Here is a 13,340-nt window from a genome sequence, read left to right as displayed (position 1 = left end):
CCAGTGAATTTTTTTGAAGACTCTTTCAACATGTTTGACCATTTCATGATGGGGGATTTAATAGTGCAGCTGTTTTCACTGCACTGAGTGTCCAGCAGTTTTGACCAAAAACAGCATAATCTCTAATCTTGCCATGAGTGATTTTGTTTTATATCCCTGATGAAAAAGGTTGTCAAAGGGAAACATTTTGCCAATGTAGAAGAGGTGAAACAAATAACAGCAGAAACTCTAAAAGGCATCAAAACCAACAAGTTTAAAAACTTTTGAGCAGTGGAAAAAAAAAAGTCTTGATAGGTGTATTGCATCAAATGGAGAGTAATTTGAAGGTGACCAAAGTTTAAACATGTAAGAATAAATACACATTTTATATATTAATCCAGGGTTTTTTTTAGTTCCCCCTCATACATTCATTCATCAATTTTGTACATAGCAATATTAATGGGTGCTAGATACTCATATACAGAGATAATTCATGTACATATTATATAGCATATACTAGTATTTCTGCTATATACAACAATATATGTGATCTTGGATAATTTTTATTTTTCAAAATTATAAAATAAAAAAAAAACAGGGCTTATTGGAAAAAAATAAAATTGAGTAGAGATTTAATATCATTATTACTTTTTAACTAGAGCAGTAACTAAGATATTAATTGGTATCTTGGAATATAACCCAGACAGCAGAGGCAAGCAGCTCACTGTGTCTAGTCAGCCTCAGGGGATAATTACTTTAAACACCACCAGACAATAGACTAAAAATGCTGTCTTGTGGGCACTGAGATGATGCAGACCAACTTGTGCCCTCAGCCAGTGGGACTGCCATTTCGGACTCATGGGAGGAAGAGGAATGAACCATGAGCTGAAAGGTGTGCGAAGCTGGCAGTGAGCCTGTTTGGAGAAAGAGCCCTGCATGCAGGTAACTCATTTTTACATTTCTTAAAGTAGAGCTAAAAGGGTTTCTCCCAGTGTAGCAGCTGAACTTGCCCTTTCCTGATGAAAACTTTAATTCTACTCTGGCTATTCTGGCTCCCTTTTCCTAGAAACACCTGCATATAAACTTCCATTATTTCCTATTCCTGATCACGTATAAGATAATCAGCATTAGTAAAACACAGGTATGGGAGCAGAAGAGACTGCACACTAGCTAAGTGGTATTGAAATTTCATTCTCCTCATGCTTACCAATTTCCACAATCACTCTTAGAAGGAATGAAAGTCAAATAAAGTTAACCCTTCCTTGCCTACAGTAGAATAATATGTACTTTAAAAGAGATTTATATAAATGTGTGTGTGTGTGTGTGTGTGTGTGCGCGTGCGCACGCGTGGGGAGGGGTTGATGAAAAAGGGAGTTGCAGAGAATCAGAGAAAATCAGTCCCCAGAACTTCTGAAGCATGGATGTGGGTGGACAGAATGGAACTTGCAAAGGGAAAGCTGGTCCCTCCAGCTGATGGAGTGGGCAGGTAAGAGAGCTGCTGAAGTGTGCTGCTTCTGTATATGCCAAAAGTTTTGAGGTCCCATGAGCAGAAATGGATTTTGGGAAGGAGAGCCAGATGTGAGGCACATAGATCCAGAGAAAGCTGGAACTTGCCACACTTCTGTATCTGTGTCTTCCCATATCCTACTGCAGTGACCTATGCAGAGAAATGGCTGTATTTTTACTCTGCCTTTCAAATCATGCATAGATTTCTCTTGTGAAAAACTAACTTGGAAACATGAAGAGAAGGAGATTCTTGGTGACATAGTGACAAAGTGATATAGTAAAATAACTTTCTGTAAGTTACTCTGTAAAGGGAGGTAAATGCCAAATTGTTGAGAGCTTCAAAGGTCAGAACTAAGAAGTTGTATTGTGTTCTGGAGAAAGAGTGTCTTGCTGCCCTCTTTGTTTTTGTAAGATCATTTTGGCAGCATTAAGATAGGCCGATTGAAGAAACAGTGGGAATTTTGGAGGAGTCCAGTGATGAAGTCTGAAATGGCTCTGGCCAAAATGTTATGAAGAACTCAACTAAAAACTTGGCATGAAAGTAAAGAAGGGAAAACTATTTTTTTAAAAAGGGTTTTCTAGGAAATTTTGTTCAACTAACTGGATTATAAGTAGCACATTTTTTTTTTAATTTTCTTTTTAAATCATGTTTATTTTATTGCAGTTGTCTCAGTTTTTTCCCCTTTGCCCTCCTCAACCCATCCCACCCTGCTCCCCTTTCCCACAGTCAAGTCCCACTCTGTTGTCCATGTCCATGGGTCATACATGTTCTTTGTCTAGTCTCTTCTCCTTCTTTCCACCATCATCCTTCTTCCCCATCCCCACTGGTCACTTTACATGTTTCCATGCCTGTGGTTTTTTTTGTTGAGTAGATTCTATTTATAGGTGAAATCATATGGTATTTATCTTTCACTGACTGGCTTATTTCACTTAGCATAATATTCTCCAGTTCCATCCATGTTGTCACAAAAGGTAGGAGTTCCTTCTTTCTTTCTTTTTTTAAAATGCAGATTGATTTTATTTATTTATTTTTTAAATGTCAAAATCTATTATGAAATATTAAAAGATTTAAATCCATTATAAAGTGTCAGCAATTAAAACATGACACCAGCACAGAAATAACCAAGTAGATCAATGAAATAAAATGAGCATTCTAGAAACCAATATATATATATCTAACAACATAATGTGATTAAATTGATATTTTAAATCAATGGGGGAAAATAAGGCTTATTCAACAAATAAGGTGCATGGACAACTATTACTTGAGATAAAGCAAATATAGTTCCCTATTTCCCACCTTATACAACAAATGCTCAGGTAAGTTAAAAATCAATATGTAAAATCTAAGGAGTTTTAGGAGAAAATACAAAATAATATTTTTTTACCCTGAAGTTAAATATTCAAACCCAGAATCTATAATGTAAAATATTGACAATATACCTATATTAAACATTTAAGACCATACAGTAATATGCATGTAAAAAGTTAAAGGACAAGTAATAGAATAGGAAAGTATTTGCAACACATCTAAAAAAGGGTTAATTGTTTGTTTTCTGGGATTTTTAGGGAAAAAAATTTTATAAACATTTAGTCAAAAAATGGATAAGAATACCAAAAAGTCATTTAAAATTTTTTTAAAATAACAGAAATAAGCAAGAAATATATAAAAATAGGTTTAGTTTCCACAAATAATAAAGGAACGATTAAAATGACATATCACTGTCACAATCAGATTGATAAGTATTAATATGTTGGTAATATCCATATTGGTGACTGTGAAAGGAACTGGGTATTCATAGACTCTTTTTCTTCTTCTTAAAGCAGTCCCTTTAGCATATTTTGCAATGCTGGTTTCGTGAAGGCGCATTCTTTTAGCCTTCTTTTGTCTGGGAAAGTCCTTCTTTCACCTTCCATTTTAATTGAGAGCCTTACTGGATAGAGTAGTCTTAAAAGCAAAGTTGCAGGCCTTTGCTTTTCATGACTTGGAATATTTTTTGCTATTCCCTTCTGGCTTGCAGTGCTTCTGTTAAGAAGTCAGCTGCTAGCCATACCGGTGCTCCCTTAAATGTTACTACCTCTTTCTCCCTTGCTTGCTTTAGGATTCTCTCTTTGTCTTTGATATTTGCTATTTTAATTATGATGTATCTTTGAATAATAGGCCTCATTGAATTCTTCTTGAATGGGACCCTCTGTGCTTCCTGGACTTGTGTGACTTTTTATCTCCTCAATTTAGGGAAGTTTTCCATTATTACTTTTTCAAACAGGTCCTCTATCTATCCCTTGCTCCTCTTCTTCTTCTGGTATCCCTATTATATGGATATTATTATGTTTCAAGTTGTCCTGCATTTCCCTCAATGCCTCTTCATTCTTTTTGAGTCTTTTTTCATTTTCTTGTTCTTTCTGGGAGGTTTTTTATACCTTATCCTCCAGTGCGCTGGTTCGATAGTTTCTATGTCCTTTTTCATGCTGATATAGTTTGCAGCAAGTTCCTCATAGTTTCCCTGTAGTTTTTGGTAATTCTTTCTGAGCTCACTGAGCTCATTGAGCTTCCTTAGAATCGTTGTTTTGAACTCAATATCTGACAGTTTATTTGCCTCTATTTCATTTAATTCTCTCTGTGGCTATACTTTCTTTCCCTTCAATTGAGGGGTGTTTCTTTGTCTTCCCATTATTTGTGAGACTCTTCTTTTTTACTTCTGCCTCTTAAATTGATCTGTCTTGATTTCCTAACTTTACAGTATCTATATGAAGCACATTGTTCTTAATGACCCATAAATGAGAGTAATTTCTGATAGTGCTGCTCCCTTTAAACCCAGGTATGTGTTGGCTTTTGATCTTTCAGACCTATCTTCCTGGAACAACTTTCAGTTATTTGTATGCCTTATTTCACTCAATCCTAGCCTCAAATGTAACCTTTCCAGGGAACAGATTAAAAGAGGGGGTCCATATTTTCTTTCCTTCTTTTATTTTATATTTATTTTTTAAATTAATTTTATATTTAACATTTTTATATTAGTGTCTTCCTTTTCTATATGTGCGCAACTCCCTGAGGGAAGATTTGTATTCTGCTTTGTTTATTGTTGTATCTCAGATCCTGGAATAGAGGAGCACTGGCTCATGTGGCCTTAGTCGTGAGCAGTGCTGGAATACCAGTAACTTTATAATAGAGTCAGGAAGCACTGCGATTACAGGCACTGACCTGTCAGTAGCTGGTGAGTACATTTTACCCTTTCCAGTGGGATCCATTTTTCATATTGGCACATTATAGTTTGACTTTGCTGGAATTCCAAGATATAGTAATCTTCTTTACCTGCAATTTGTCAGGGTTGGAGCAGTTAGGAAATGACAAAGTGGCAGGAAGTGATTGCATGGAAAGCTAGAATTATTCAGTAATTATTCTGTCCTTACATTTTGCATATGAGCCAATTAGTACAACTACTGCAGGTATGAGGCCATAGTTTAGCATTTCTGTGTTCCTGCATGGTTAGGCTATAGAATTTAACTAGGGCATAAGGGATTCAAATTCTCCTGATGCGCTGAATGGTAGCTTGGGGGGCAGTTAGTGGCAGAATAAGGGCATAGGACACAGTAGAAGACATATTGCAAGAAAACCTGGAGGATCTCAAAGAAGCCTCAAGATTTTTGTTTGTGGTTAAGCCTGAAAATAACATGAAATAATTATCTATGTTCTCTCCCAGAGTCTGGGGCTTGGGAATGGATTGGGATCCTCTGAACATGAGGTTGCTCTGAACACTGAAAGCCAAATGGACAAAATAAAAAACGTATTGCCTGAAATGCTAAAAAGACCTATCAAAATGCCAGTTTCAGTGCCCTGAGTTAATGTGACTTAAGATGCCAGTGTGATTTCTATGAACGATTTTTTGATTAAATTGCTGGAACATTGGCAGTGTTCCTTCATATCAGCAAGTGTGTGGTGTTTCGGGTGCTCATGTTTTATGTTTTAAGACCCAGAACAATCCTCTAACTCCTCAGTTTACTATGAATTTAGCTATTTTACAGACCAGGCCAATTAGTCTGCTATTTATGATTCAGAACTCATAGCCTCATGCTACAGAAGTGGGTATCTGTACTACGATACAATTACCAGATTCATGTCAAAGAATTGCATATGCATTCATCAATGAATGTGTGTTTGTGGTGTGTATTTGTAAATGATGTGAATCTCAGAGAAGTTCAGGTTATGGAGAAGTTTCCATTTGTTCTGATATTCTCTGAATCTCCTCTTATGCTGAAGGTACTCCATTTCACCAAGATAATTTTGAGGCATCAGGGAGGAAAATATTTTTCTTACTCTCTAGGTTCTTTTGGCTGGTCTAATAGTCAAATCAACATAAGACAGGTTACCAAGGTAAAAGGCCCAAATTTAATTATGTATGTATGTATGTATGTATGTATGTACAGAAACTCCACATGCATGAGAGTTTCAGACACAGTAAGGCAAAATGAAATAAATGTGACAACCTAAACTTAGAATGAGGTAAGATGCCTGAGGCCTCAGAGGTGAGGAAGGTCTTCACAGGACAATAAGAACAGATGTTTAGTAATTAGAAGTTTGTCCAGCAATATAATGTACCATAAAAAGGTATTTCTGGTACCCTTTAGGGATAAGACCCAATTTAAATTCTTTAAAGGAGAAGTGAAAGTTTCTCTTGGGTCAGTTTGGTGTGGCTCAGTTGGCTGGGTATCATCCCATAGACGGAAAGGTCACCAGTTTGATTCCCAGTCAGGGGCACATGCCTGGGTTGCAGGTTTGGTCCCCACTCAGGGCAGGTACAGAAGGCAGCCAATCGCTGTTTCTCTCTCACATCACCGTTTCTCTTCCTCTCTGTCTTCCTCACTTCCCCTTTGTCACAGGGAAGCAATGCATTGTGGCATGAGGGTGCTCCTGGATCTGAGGCTTACCGTCTGGAGCCAAATGAGGGGGGAGCAGGGCTCTGAATACTGCAGAAAAGCTCTGGGGTTGTCATGGATGGGGGCAATAAACATGAGTTATTGCAAATACTTCTCTGTTTGCCAGGAGAAGGGACAGGGCTCTTCTCTCTAGGGGAGAGAAGGCCCTGAACCGATGTGTCCAAAGGCTTTTATTGAGAGCCATCTGCACAAGGATATTCAGCAAAGCTCATCAATCAATGTCAAAAGACTACTACTACAGAAAACAAATAGAGATCATAGATAACAATGGGAGGAACACAAGAGAACTGCCTTAGGTCAGGATCTATGAATAATGTAAATCTCCTTCCCAGTATGAGCTTTTGAGGGAAGAACAAGCATGCTTAGAGGAACTTACTTCTAGGCTTGATTTTCCGGAGGAACCAATTTAGAGCTGTACCTGCCTTTAGTATTGTTTCAAGCCTGAGCCAGGTGGGTGGGGCAGAGCCACCAATAGATAAGGAGACTTCTTTCAGATAGAATGAGGACTCTGGCCACATCCAAGCTGAGCCGAGGGGTGCAGGCCTTTTTGCCCTTTCTCCATGTCCCCCAAGTCCTTGTCCCACTTCCCATACTGGCCAATATCTGGCTTAGATTGTCCCTCCTTTTGAGTGAACTTACCCGTCATAGATCACCGACCATCACAGGGCCGAACAGGGGGAAGCGAGGGGGGCAAGTGCACAGCCCCTGCCAGGGGACAGGTTTTGTCTCCTCGGTGGCCTGTTTTCCCAAGGCCTCCTTGATTATTTTCAGCCTTGGGGCCCCCTTGCCTGTTGGCCAGGCTATGGTCCCTGAAGCCAGGCAGGGCATTTCCCAACATCCTCTCTCTAAAAGTAAATAAATAAATAAGTAAATAAATAAATAAAATTTTCTCTTGGGCTTGCAAGGTCTTCCTTTGCTTTCAGCTCAAAATAACCCACATGCTAATGCAGAACATCTTGGGCAGCCCCATTCTGAACACCTGCTGAGGTTATCCTGATCAGCTGCAATAGCATTAGTGGGTCATTTGTAAATGTCAGAACCAGGGTTCCAGGCATTATAATAAGCAAAGTTTCCAGACTAAATAACTCTGCTGGTATGTTCATTAGTCTTTTAGTGAATGGATAAATTTTTTTTTCTCATCAAAATGTGTATCAGTGCTGTTTTCTTGTTTAATTATAGAGACAAGAAATAGGCAGACACACTAATGCAGCATTCAACTTTGGGGGGCAGGGTGGAAGCAGAGGAATGATTACAGACGTCTGGATGGTGTCCTTAAATCCCCCCTCAGCTATTGAATCTCAGCTGTCTGCAATCAAGTACTAAGTCACAAAATGGTTTGCATTGTGTTGCTATTTCAGCTTGACAGACTGTCTTTCAGCCTGGAAACTGTGAACAATTCACCAGGTTTTTAAATTTCTATAAGAAAAACATTTGAATGCTGCTAGAACTTTAGCTATAATAGCACTAAGTATAATCCTACAAACATATTCTAATAATTCTGTGAATATTCAGTAAAGCCTCATTAAAAAGTAAAGTAAGGTGTGCACCTTACTACCAAAAGCAGATTTTAAATTAACTGTATTCAGATAAATCAATAATTTTATGAATGAAAAGTAAGGCAATTACTTTGCATACTGTAAAATTTGGGGAAAAAGATACCCAATTTATTAGGCATTTGTGAAAATAGCAGATTATTTTGAACCACTTATTCTGCTGAAAAAAGTTTCAGTAAGTTTTCATTTTCCTGATACAACATTCAAATCTGTAAATGTTTCTCTTTATCAGTGTGAATATATATAGTTTAGTGTACTTATTTGCACATTTCTCTCATCTGCATACAAAGGTATGCCTACGTAAGACACCATGCACTTTGAGCATATTGGAATATTTATCCTGGTTGATTAGTTTTTTTTTCAGGCTTTAGAATGTTCCTGCCTCTTATTGCATGGGTCATTTTGGGGAAATGTACGAAAGAGACCCCAAGAACTTAAGGAACGCAGCAGGCTCTTTATCATATCTTTCAGATAAAACATTGTGCTTATAAAAGCTTTTTTTAAAAGATCATGAATGCTATTTAAAAGGACACAGAAGTGGCATGCTGATTCCTCAGAAAGGTGCTAAAGTCTTTATGCTGCCTGATCAGAGAAGGCAGACAGAGAGAGTAATTTAACATTATTCTAATCTGTCCCTAATGGAATTTGCAGTGATTTTCTTCCTATTTCTCCTCATTGTTTTTCAGGCTAATCACTAACAGGAGGGTGAAACGCAGTCTCTTAATTGTTTTTCACTTTTTTAAAATTCCAAACCCAGAGTTTGAAAATTGTAGATTGTGGGTGTTGCATTTGAAGTTTTTTTTATCTTGCTCTCAACCTACCTAGTGGCTATTTTTTTTTTTTTTTTAATTTTGGTCTGTGGACTCTCTTATTTACCCAAGGACACTTGAAAATTAAATCAAAAGCCGTCTCACTTGAGAATTATTTAAAGAAAATAAATAAATGAGTAATAACTAGACAACTCATTGACTAGTCTGTTGAACCCGTTAAAGTGGGAAAGAAATTATTCAGTTCTAAACCTTTCTATTTGCAAATTAGCCAAAATCAATTACATTTTAAGTGTTGCATCATCTTGATTGATTTTAAAATAGATAATACTTTGCTGTTCACATTAATGGTGAGCTGTGAAGGACTTGGCAATGGACATCTTTTCTCCAATGGCCTGCATTGAACTTTTTAAATAGCTTCTACTTCTTAATGTTGAACAAACTTTACTGCAGAACACAGCCACTAGTTTTCCCTGGAGGTTAAAATATATTCTTCCGATTTTATTTTTTACAGATAGCATTCTTATATTTCCTTAGAATTACTAACAGCTTCTAATTGATTTCTTTAAGCCAGAAGAAATATTTTTCAATTTTTAGAGTTAAAATGGACATTCATATGATAAAAAACTATATCAGGAAATAAGTTAAAACTTCAAATTTATTTGAATCTATTGAGGTAAAATGGAGAGAGTAATAGGATAAAAGCCCCCTTTTCAGGCCCCCTTTGCCAGAGCTATCTGGACCCCATAAAGCATGACTGACTCTTGTTTTGTGAGCCTCTATCGTGGGGACAAGAAAATTACGGGAACAAGAAAATTACTGGAAGCGCCCTGAAGGCACAGGGGATCTGGGAACAACAGGAGTGTCAGATCACAAAGATGGACCCTGCACCCAAAGAGAGCAGTCGAAACAGGCTGCAAGCCTGACTGAAACATCCTGCTCCATAACCGCCCCATTCCCGGATACAAGCTCAAAGCCCTATCCATCAGGGTTGATGTATCTCTCCACAGCCATACCCCTCTCCCATCATGGGGAGTAAATAAAAAACTTTACTCTCTGCACTATTTTCCCTTCGTGAACTCTCACAGCCTGCGTCACTGATCACCCTAAAAGAGAGTACATAAACTCTGGTTTTGAAATTAAAAAATGGGAGATTTTGAACTTGCCTGGAGAACATCTTTGTGAACTTGGACAAGCTTCAGACCCACCTCTCCTTCCCCAACTTGCTATCCCCGCCTCCACCTCCCTTTTTTGTTTTAAAGATTGAATTAGAAAACGTGAACTAGGTCAACAGGGCTAAACACAAAATGGCAGTCCATAAACTTTGGTCTTCTTTCTTTGAATCCCCACCTGAGAATACGTTTATTGATTTTAGAGAAAGAGGGAGGGAGGGAGGGGTCGCGGGTTGGGGAGAGAGGGAGAGAGAAACATTGATATGAGAGGGAAATATAGATCAGTTGCCTCTCTTAAGGCCCGACTGGATATCGTAAACTTTAGGTGTACGAGAAAATACTACAATCAATTGAGACACCTGGCCAGGGCTGTTTTACTTTCTTAAATGTGAACAATGACACATTAAATGGATAATTAATTATAAGTGTTCTGTCTCCTATTTTTCTTTTTCTTCACCATTTCTTACTTCTGAAAACTCCATTTCACCGGAGAGCATGGAATTATCTCCAACTATATTGCCATGTGATTTATCTTCAACTATACTGTCAAGCATATGTATTGAAAACAGAAAGTTGGGACATATGTATTACTCTAGTGGTAATTAAGTGGTAATTACTATGGTTATAATTGATGGAAATGTCAAGGTGATATAGACTAAAATAGGCAAACTCATATTTTATGTTTTTGGCACATGTAAGATACATGTTGATTTACTAGAGTTAGAAATTTTGTAGAGTTAAGGACGTTTGTGGCTATTTTGCTAGAATGTCTTAGGAAGAATTTACACTTTGTACAATGGGAGAAAAGTTAGTTGGGCCACAACTTAAGTGTGCAATATCATTTCTAATGATTAATCACTTATAAATATTGGTAATAGCTTATTTTAAAATATACTCTCTTGACTGAGCTAGAATTTTAATTTGCAGAAATTGGCTAGAAATGAACATTGGTAATTAGTTTCCAGTTTGCATAAGCCTTGCTTTGCAAATATTTGCTCTTCTAAAGAGCTGGCAATGGGTGTTTGCATATGTACAAGGATTTGTGGGCAGTAACAGTGAAACTCATTATGACTTTGGTAACTGCCATCATGCATTTTACATGGGCTTTGCATTAGATAAGACTCATCTTCTAGTAATCCAAATTTGACATTTCCAGGGGCCAGTTAATTTTCTCTAAGAAGATGTGTTCTCACCTTATCATCTGTGCTCCCAGGAAGCTTTTAGTTGCTGTTGTTGTTATTGTTGTTGCCATCATATCTTGTAAAAAGAGTTCGACCTGCTTTGGCCTATTAAATCAGAGGACTCTTTTTTCCCTCCCCTAAACATTCAACTAATTTATTTATTAACAAACATGACATTAATTGGAAATGGTTTCTGTTTTAACGGCAGGGGTAAAACATTCTTTCTGAAGTCCAAGGGTGAGACCTCAACAAGCATTGGAAAACAAGCTCTTCTGGTATTTCCTACTCATCAAATGATTTCACTTTGACACAAACTAGAGCAAGGTTGTCCAAAGTGGGGCATATTTACTGCAGAGAGACTTGCACCAGAAGAATAGATTAGATTTACATCACTATATAGTTTTATTTATTTTACCTATTTTGAAATATTTTTATCATTGTTCATTAACATCTTTATATTTGTTTTATATCAGTAAAGTTGGCCCTTGAATGTGGATTTTTTTTCAATAAATACTGTAAATATGCTCTCTTATGATTTTCTTAATAAGACTTTCTTTTGTGTAGCTTACTTTATTGTAAGAATATAACATATGATACATATAACATATAAGGTATGTGTCTATTGACTATGTTACTGGTTTTGCATCTAGTCAACAGTAGGCTATTTTTAGTAGTTATATTTTTGGGGAGTCAACACTTACATTCAGATTTTTGACTGTGTGAGAAGTGGGAGTCCTAACCCCAACATTGCTCAAGGGTCAACTGTATAATATAGTCTGACAATGTTGCACTTATGTATTTCACAGGAAAGTTAATGGATATTTGGGAATCTGATCATTTTTTTAACTGATAGGTATACAATAGTAGAAAAAGTTTTGGTATTCCTTAATTTCAACAGTTTTTTTTTTTTGCTTACTGTAGTATATACTAGATTCTCTATCCACAGAAGACTGACAAACACCAAATAGTAGACTCTGTGCTCTATTTCTGTGCATTAAATCTAGGGAGTACTTTTTTTGTATCCCAGCTCCATTAGAAAGCTCACCATGGATTCAGGGACTTTTTCTTCCCCCTACACACCCACCTATCCTTTTTCCCTCTTCAAAAGATGTCTGGTGTAAAAATAGTGTAACAGAAAAGGTGATGTTGGGGTGAAATAGTTATTGCCAGTAGAGTTTGTGTCTGAACACTGCATGTACATCCGTGCTTTTCTATTGTGCTTAGTTGTGTTTTCTCAAATCATTCAAGATTATATTTTTGTCTCATTGGCAACTGTGTGTCCTAGATATCGGGATTCACAATGTCAGAGAACATGATGGGCAAGATAATACTTAAGTTTTTGATCGTTGACATTTCTTTGTCATATTTTGGATCATTTTGTTCTATTAAGAGAATAGAGCCTCTACTATCTGAACACATATTTCTCAGCCTGGCATGCCCCTAGCTGGCTCAGCTAAAATAGGTTTTTATGAACCCACAGAAATGGGTACATGTCACCTTTATGTAGTCACATAATACTCTAAACTTACCTCTATATTATAGAGTTCTTCCTTTTGAGTATTTTCTTTAAAATTTTCTTCTTTAGTTTTGTATTTAGTATTCATATTTCTGACACATTTGGAATATATTTTTTAACAGCTTTATTGAGGTACATACAATAAAATGCAGATATTTGAAAAGTGTAATTTGTTGTTTTGACATATATACATACCCATGAAACCATCACCTCAGTCAAGATAAGAAACATACTCATCACTCCCAAAAGGTCTCTTTGTCCCTTTGGAACTCCTATCTCCTGCACCCAAGGCAAGAATTGAAATGCTTTCACCACTTTAGGTTAGTTTTCATTTTATAGAATTTTATGGCAATGGGATCATATAGTATGTATATCTTTTTCTGGCTTCTTTTACTCAGCATAATTATCTTGAGATTCATCAACTGTTATATAAATTATAGTTTATTTCTTTATGTTTTACAGTTAAATTCTATTGTATGAAATACCACAGCTTGCATAGCTGTTCACTTGATGACTCTTTACAAATATTGGCTATCAAAAATAAAACAGCTAGGAAACATTATGTATGATTTTAAAAAAATATTATATTATGGTAAGAACACTTTACATAAGGTCTACTCTCTTACATTTTTAAGTGTCCAATATACTATTGTTAACTTTAGAAAGAATATTATGAAACAGACCCATAGAATTTATTCGTCTTATATAATTGAGAATTTGTGCCATATGTT

This window comes from Pteronotus mesoamericanus, unplaced genomic scaffold (genome assembly GCF_021234165.1).
Source record: "Pteronotus mesoamericanus isolate MK-2021 breed Mesoamerican mustached bat unplaced genomic scaffold, CSHL_Meso_final contig_82, whole genome shotgun sequence".
Lineage (NCBI taxonomy): Eukaryota > Metazoa > Chordata > Mammalia > Chiroptera > Mormoopidae > Pteronotus > Pteronotus mesoamericanus.
The sequence above is the reverse complement of the archived record's forward strand: the minus strand, read 5'-3'. Positions refer to the sequence as shown.